At 45.4% G+C, this 7,527-nt stretch overlaps 1 long non-coding RNA gene across 1 annotated transcript in view; it reads right to left on the bottom strand.

The window, feature by feature from the left end:
• Positions 1–7,527, bottom strand: part of LOC140732418 (uncharacterized) — a 61,795-nt gene that overhangs the window by 51,777 nt on the left and 2,491 nt on the right. Inside the window, exon 2 of the long non-coding RNA XR_012100075.1 lies at positions 725–841. This is a non-coding gene — a long non-coding RNA (uncharacterized lncRNA). The remainder of the gene's footprint in view (positions 1–724; positions 842–7,527) is intronic.

Here is a 7,527-nt window from a genome sequence, read left to right as displayed (position 1 = left end):
CTGTGTGTGTGAAAAAACATTCCCACCTCAAAATTATGCCTCTTGGTATTCACCATTTCCACCCTGGGAGAAAGTCTCTAGCTGTCCTCTCTATCTCTGCCTCTTACCATCTCATATTAAGTCACCTCTCATCCTTTGTTCCAAAGAGAAAAGCTCTTGCTCACTCAGCCTTCCCTCATAAAACATGCCCTCTAATCCAGGCAGCATCCTGGAAAATCTGCCCTCTACTCTCTCTAACACTTCCACATCCTTCCTACAATGAGGCAACCAGAACTGAACACACTACTCCACACAGCCTCCACTCCTTGGGTTAAAAAAAACCTACCTTGACATCCCTCCTGTACCTTCCTCCAATAAAATTAACTTGATGAGGGCTGTTGGCCTCAAACATCGACTGTTTACTCTTTTCCACAGATGCTGCTTGACCTGCTGCGTTCCTCCAGCATTTTGTGTGTGTTGCTCTGGATTTCCAGCATCTGTAGAATCTCTCATGCTTGCAATACCTTAAAATTATGCCACCTTATATTAGCAGTGCCACCCTGGGATAAAATCCTCTGGCTATCCACCTGATCTATGCCTTTTATCATCTTGTACGCCCCCTCTAAAGCTTTCACATCCTTCCTGTATTGAGGCGAACAGAACTGAGTTGCGTTAAGTGACGTGCATTACCTGAGGCGCATTAACTGAGTTGCATTAGTGGTATGCGTTATGTAAGATGCATTACCTTTAAATGCACACTACTGCTGCCAATGTTGCGGAGAAGACTCTATCGAGTTGTTCTTCACGTCCACCTCTGTGTCTTCCTCTCCCCAGGTTAATGTGGGTGGTTATGTTCACCAGTCTGACAGGGAGAAGCACAAGTCACAGGTATCAGTATCACAATGGAATAAAGGGAATTACAGAGGCATGAGAGAGGAGCTTGCCCAGGTGGATTGGAGGAGGATAGTGACAGGGATGACAGCAGAGCAGAGGTGCCTGAAGTTTCTGGGAATAGTTCACAAGGTGCAGGGTAGACATGTCCCACAGAAGAAGTGTCAAGGAGCAGGAGTGAGCGCCATTGCTATTACAAAGGAGAAAGTGCCAGGCAAACTCAACGGTCTTAGGGTGGATAAGTCACCTGGACCAGATGAACTATAACCCAGAGTCCTGAGAGAGGTTGCTGAAGAGATAACAGATGCATTGACTATGATCATTCAAGAATCACTTGATTGTGGCCTGGTCCCAGAAGACTGGAAGATTGCAAATGTCATTCCACTCTTTAAGAAGTCAGGAAGGCAAAAGAAAGGAAATTCTAGGCCAGTTAGCTTAACCTCAGTGGTTGGGAAAGTGTTGGAGTCTATTATTAACGATGAGGTTTCGGGAAACTTGGGAACTAATGATAAAGTAAGTCAAAGTCAGCATGGTTTCTGTAAAGGGAAATCTTGCCTGACAAATCTGTTAGAGTTCTTTGAGGAATTAACAAGCAGGGTGGACAAAGGAGAGGCAGTGGATGTCATTTACTTGGATTTTCAGAAGGTGTTTGATGAGGTGCCACACATGAGGCTGCTTAACAAGATAAAATGCTATGGTGTTACAGGGAAAATACTGGCATGGATAGAGGAATGGCTGGCAAGCAGGAGGCAGCAAGTGGGAATAAAGGGATCCTTTTCTGGTTGGCTGCCAGTGATTAATGGTGTTCTTTAGGGGTCAGTATTGGGATCGCTACGTTTCACATTGTTTGTCAGTGATTTGGATAATGGAATTGATGGCTTTGTGGCAAAGTTTGCGGATGATACGAAGACAGGTGGAGGGGTAGGTAGTGCTGAGGAAGCAATGCGATTGCAGCAGCACTTAGGCAAATTGGAAGAATGGGCAAACAAGTGTTGGGAAATGTACGATAATTTTCATGAAAGTAACAATAGTGCGGACTATTATCTAAATGGAGAGAAGGTTCAAACATTGGAGGTGCACAGAGAGTTAGGAATCCTTGTGCAGGACTCCCAGACGGTTAATTTACAGGTTGAGTCTGTCATTAAGAAGGTAAATGTAATGTTGGCATTCATTTCAATGGGAATAGAATATAAAAGCAAGGAGTTAATACTGACACTTTATAAGACACTAGTGGGCCGCACTTGGAGTATTGCCAACAGTTTTCAGCCCATATCTCAAAAAGGATGTGTTGTCATTGGAGAGAGTCATGAGGAGGTTCACGAGGATGATTTCAGGAATGAAGGGGTTAACATATGGGGAGCATTTGGCAGCTTTGGGCCTGTACTCACTGGAATTTAGAAGAATGCGTGGGGATTTCATGAAACCTACTGAATGTTGAAAGGACTAGATAGGGTGGATGTGGAGAGGGTGTTTCCTGTGGTGGGGGTATCCAGAACTAGAGGGCACGGCCTCAACATTGAGGGGAGACCTTTTGGAACAGAGGTAAGGAGGAATTTTTTTTAGCCTGAGAGCAGTGAATCTGTGGAATGCTGTGCTATAGACTGCAGTGGAGGTCAAGTCCATTGGTATATTTAAAACGAAAGTTGATCATTTCCTGATTGGTCAGGGCATCAAAGGATATGGTGAGAAGGCGGGTGTATGGGGTTGAGTGGGATCCGGGATCAACCATGATGGAATGGCAGTGCAGACTCGATGGGCTGAATGGCCTAATTCTGCTCCTATGTCCTACGTCTTTTTACATTTCTGCCAACTTTGCTCTCTATCGATTCATGGGATCTGGGCATCAATGAGTGGCCGGCTTTTGCTGCCTGTCCCCAGTTGGCTATGAGAAGGAGAAGGTAAGCCATCTTCTAGAACAGGGGACCCCTTTCTTGATGGTATTGGTCCATGGTATAAAAAAGGTTGGGGACCCCTGTTCTAGAACCACTGATCCCACAGTAATGTTGGGCAGGGAGCTGCAGGATTTAGACAAAGATACAGAAATACACTCAGGAGCCACTTTATTAGACGGCACCTGTACCTTGTAAGTGGCCACTGTGTGTATGTTCCTGGTCTTCTGCTGCTGTAGTCCGTCCACTTCAAGGTTTGATGTGTTGTGCATTCAGAGATGCTCTTCTGCACATCACTGTTATAATGAGTGGTTATTTGAGTTACTGTTACCTTCCTGTCAGCTTGAACCAGTCTGGCCATTCTCCTCTCACCTCCCTCATTAACAAGGCATTTTGTCCCACAGAACTGCCTCTCACTGGATGTTTTTTTTCTGTTTTTTACACCATTCTCTGTAAACTCTAGAGCAGGGGTTCCCAACTTATTTTATACCATGGACCCCTACTGTGGTCCCCCGGTTGGGAACTCCTGCCATGGAGACCGTAGTGGATGAAAATCCCAGGGGGACATCAGCAGTTTCTGAGATACTCAAACCACCCCATCTGGCACATTTCTTCCCTATTGTGGTGCTTGACCTCAACAACATCTGAACCTCTTGACCACGTCTGCATGTTTTTATGCATTGAGTTGCTGCCACATAATTGGCTGATTAGATATTTGAATTAACAAGCAGGTGTAACAGGTATTGAAGTGGCCACTGACTCTAGTTCCACGGCTAAATATTTATTTTATTTAGAGATACAGTTCAATAACAGACCCTTCTGTCCCAATGAGCCTGTACTGCCTATTATCAACCATGTGATCAATCAACCTACTGACCCTTGTACGTCTTTGGAATGTGGGAGGAAACCAGAGCACCTGGAGGAAATCCACATGGTCACGGGACCTGAGAAACAGCGGTGAAGTTGAAGCTGTAATAGCATTACTCTAACCACTCAGCTAACCTGGTAATGGTCTATGTATCCTGGTTCATCCACAACAGTACAATGCATAGTTTCTGCAGGCAGTAAGATACTGTAGTATGTTGAGCAGTTTCGGGCCCTAGATCTGAGAAAGAATAATGCCGACATTGGAGAGGTCCAGAGCAGATTCACAAGAATGATCCCAGGAAGCAAAGTGTTGACAGAAGAGGTTCTGCAGATGCTGGAAATCCAGAGCAACACACACTAAACGCTGGAGGAACTCAGCAGCATCTATGGAGTGGAATAACAGTCAACGTTTTGGGCCGAGAGATGGCATTGCCTCTGACAGGGAAGGGCAAATAGGGTGGCAGGATTTCAACAGACCTTGAAGGACATTGGGGATTTCATGACAATCTTACACTTGCATGGTCATCACTGCGGAGGGGGTCTTCTCCCTTTCCGGATTTACCACAAAATAATCCCACAATGGATCCTGAAGTTAAAAACCCAGGAGGGATTGGGATACTTGACGCAGCACACTTAAATCCGGAAACCTGCCGTCACGTTCCCGGGCACTAGAGTGGTGTCAGCCAGATAGTTGAGCAGAATGTATCAGCATCTTAAATGGTTAAGAGCTGTGACCTTGATACCTGTACCAGGGAAGCACTGTGTGATATCTACAATCAGTGTGTTAAAAAAAAAAATCAATGGTTACTAAAGTTATCTGTCAAGGTGCAAGGAATCTGAACTTTATCTGCAGTTTGTCTTTTTTTGCAAACGTCAGTCTTCGTTTATGGATAGTTTTTTTTGCAGAATGATACTGTATTTCTTTTGTTCCTGTAGGTACCGGCAAGAAACTGAATCGCAAGGCAGTATATGTCAATGTACATGAACTTTGATGTGGAAATTTACTTTAAGCAAGGGGCATAATTTTAAGGTGATTGGAGGAAAGCATAGCGAAGTAGGTTTTTTTACACACATGGTGGGTGCATGGAACACCCTGCCAGGGATGGGGGTAGAGGCAGGTGCGTTCAGGACATTTAAGAAACTCTTGGATAGGCACATGGATGACAGGAAAATGGAGGGCCATGTAGGAAGGAAGGGTTCAATTGATCTTCGAGTAGGTTTAAAGGTCAATACAATATGATGAGCTGAAGGGTTTGTACTATGCTGCAATGCTCTATTTTATATGTTCGAAACCAAGGCTTCCCAACACTTTTTATGCCATTGACCAATGCCTTTAAGAAAGCGGTCTGTGGACCCCGGTCTAAACTGTGATCTTTGGTGGAAATTGTGACTTCAGAAATATCAGGTTTCCCATCAGAACGAGACCAGTCTTCCAACCCACACAATTCCCCCAACTCTCTCCACTATTCCCAGGAACTCCACCCTCTGTCTAATCCACTACCAGGGCCCTTCCCCCCCCCCCACTCCATCACCCCGGGATCTCCATCTGCTTTGGGGCCACAGCTCAGTCCAGCACAGAAATGGGCCCTCCCCTCCATGGACTCTATCTACGCTTCTCACCGCCTTGGTAAAGCAGCCGACATAATTGGTCTGCCCACCCCAGACACTCTCTCTTCTCCCCCTCCATATGTAAATATGCAGTTTTATTTTTAATTAAGCCACATTGCATCCATGCTAAGTATCTGCATTGTACCGACTGAATTAGCACCTCAATTTTATTGTCTTGAGCAATGACAATAAAGTTCTATTCTATTCTATGGAAATTATTAAACTTATATATAGTGTTGAAGCTGTTTATCCCCATGAGTTAATGTGTGTGTTGATTTTTTGCAAATTTTGCTATTAATAAAATGTGTATTTAACATTACAGCTTTGAACAGCAACAGTTCTTCTTGAGAAGCAAGAAACTGCAGAGCGTACTGGACAGCGCAGTCATATAAGGAAAGGTTGAGCGAGTTAGGGCTTTTCTCTTTGGAGCAAAGGATGATGAGAGATAACTTGGTAGAGGTATGCAAGATGATAAGAGGCATAGACTGAGTACATAGCCAGACACTTTTTACGCTCTGTAAAGTTTCTACATCCTTCCTATAAAGAGGCAACCAGAAATGACCACAGCGCTGCAAGTGTGATCTAACCAGGTTTTTGTAGAGCTGCAATAATTCCTCGTGGCTCTGGAACTCAATCCCTTGACTAATGAAGGCAAACACACTATTTGCTTTTTTAACCACCCTATCAACTTGTGTGTCAACTTTGAGGGATTTATGGACTTGAACCTCAAGGTCCCTCTGTTCCTCCACACTGCGAAGAAACTTGCCATTAACCCTGTGCTCTGCCCGCAAGATTGACCTTCCAAAATGTTTGACTTCACACTTTCCGGTTGGACCCCATCTGCCACTCCTTAGCCCAGCTCTGCATCCTGTCAATGTCCCGTTGTAACCCTTGACATCTGTTACACTATCCAGAACACCACCAACTTTCCTGTCATCTGAAAACGTACTAACCCACCCTCACACTTCCTCATCCAAGTCATTTATAAAAAATCACAAACAGCAGGGGTCCTAAAGCAAAGTCCTGCAGAACACCACTGGTCACCCTCGATACCATATGGGTTACTGGAGGAAATGGCAACAGTCAGTTGAAAGACATAAATATCTATAAATTTCCAGAATAAATAAATATTAAAAATAGGAGTAAGACAATAATGTTCATGAGTGCATGGACCATTGACCATGGACATCTGTTCCTGGAAAGAAGCTGTTTCTGAATCATTGAGTGTGTGTCTTCAGGTCCCTATATCTCCCCTAAACACCCCCACTACCTCGATGGTATTAATGAGAAGAGTGCATGACCTGGATGATCAGGGTCCTTAATAATGGATGCCACCTTCTTGTGGCACTGCCTTTTGAAGCTGTCCTTGATGTTGGGGAAGGGTTGTGCCCATGAGTGAGTTTACAACTCTCCGCAGCCTCTTGCAATCCTGTGCATTGGAGCTGCTGTACCAGGAGGTGATGTGACCAGCCAGAGTGCTCTCCACTGTACACCTGTCGAAATTTGCCGGAGTCCTGGGTGACCTCCCCAAAGCCCTGGCAAGCCTTCTTTGCAATTGCATCATGGGTTGTGTCCAGGATGAGAGGCGATCTTATTATCTTGGGGAAACATGAAAGATTCTGAAGGGGTTTGAGAGGGTAGATACTGCGCCTTCCCAACAGAGATTAAAAACTTTTTCTTCAGCGTTTGAGTTTCAGCTCCAGTCCAGCATCTTCCACACAACACAAGGCTGGGATGTCTGCTTGGTACGTGAGAGCTCTCTGAAGAAAGTCACAGTAATGCAAGCAGGGAAACAGGTCCTTTGGCTCACCAACCATGCTGGCCTATCCTACAATCCTCACGTTTTGTTCCTCCCCCCCCTTGCTCCCAGCAACTCGACCACACACAAGGGCAATTTCCAGTGGCTAATTATCCCAGCAACCTGCACGTCTTGGGGATGTGGGAGGAAACCTGATCTCGTGGGGAAACCCGGGGGAAATACAGTCATGGGGAGTACAGGGGCTAGACCAGCTTACAAAGATGAATAGAGGTGTAGGGACGGGAGGGGGTTACAGGGATTGGGAGGGGTTACCGGGGACTGGGAGGAGTTACAGAGACTGGGAGGGGTTACGGAGATAAGAAGGCAATATTGAGATAGAGCAGGGTGTAGGCGCTGAAGGGGGTTTGAGAGATTGAGAGAGATTATTGAGAAAGGGAGAGGTGTAGGGACCAGAGGAGGTTACAGGGATAGGGAGAAGGTTACAGAGATAGGGAGAAGGTTACAGAGATAGGGAGGGGGTTACAGAGATTGGAA

The sequence above is a fragment of the Hemitrygon akajei genome, chromosome 8 (assembly GCF_048418815.1).
Source record: "Hemitrygon akajei chromosome 8, sHemAka1.3, whole genome shotgun sequence".
Lineage (NCBI taxonomy): Eukaryota > Metazoa > Chordata > Chondrichthyes > Myliobatiformes > Dasyatidae > Hemitrygon > Hemitrygon akajei.
This window is presented reverse-complemented; position numbering and strand designations above follow the sequence as displayed.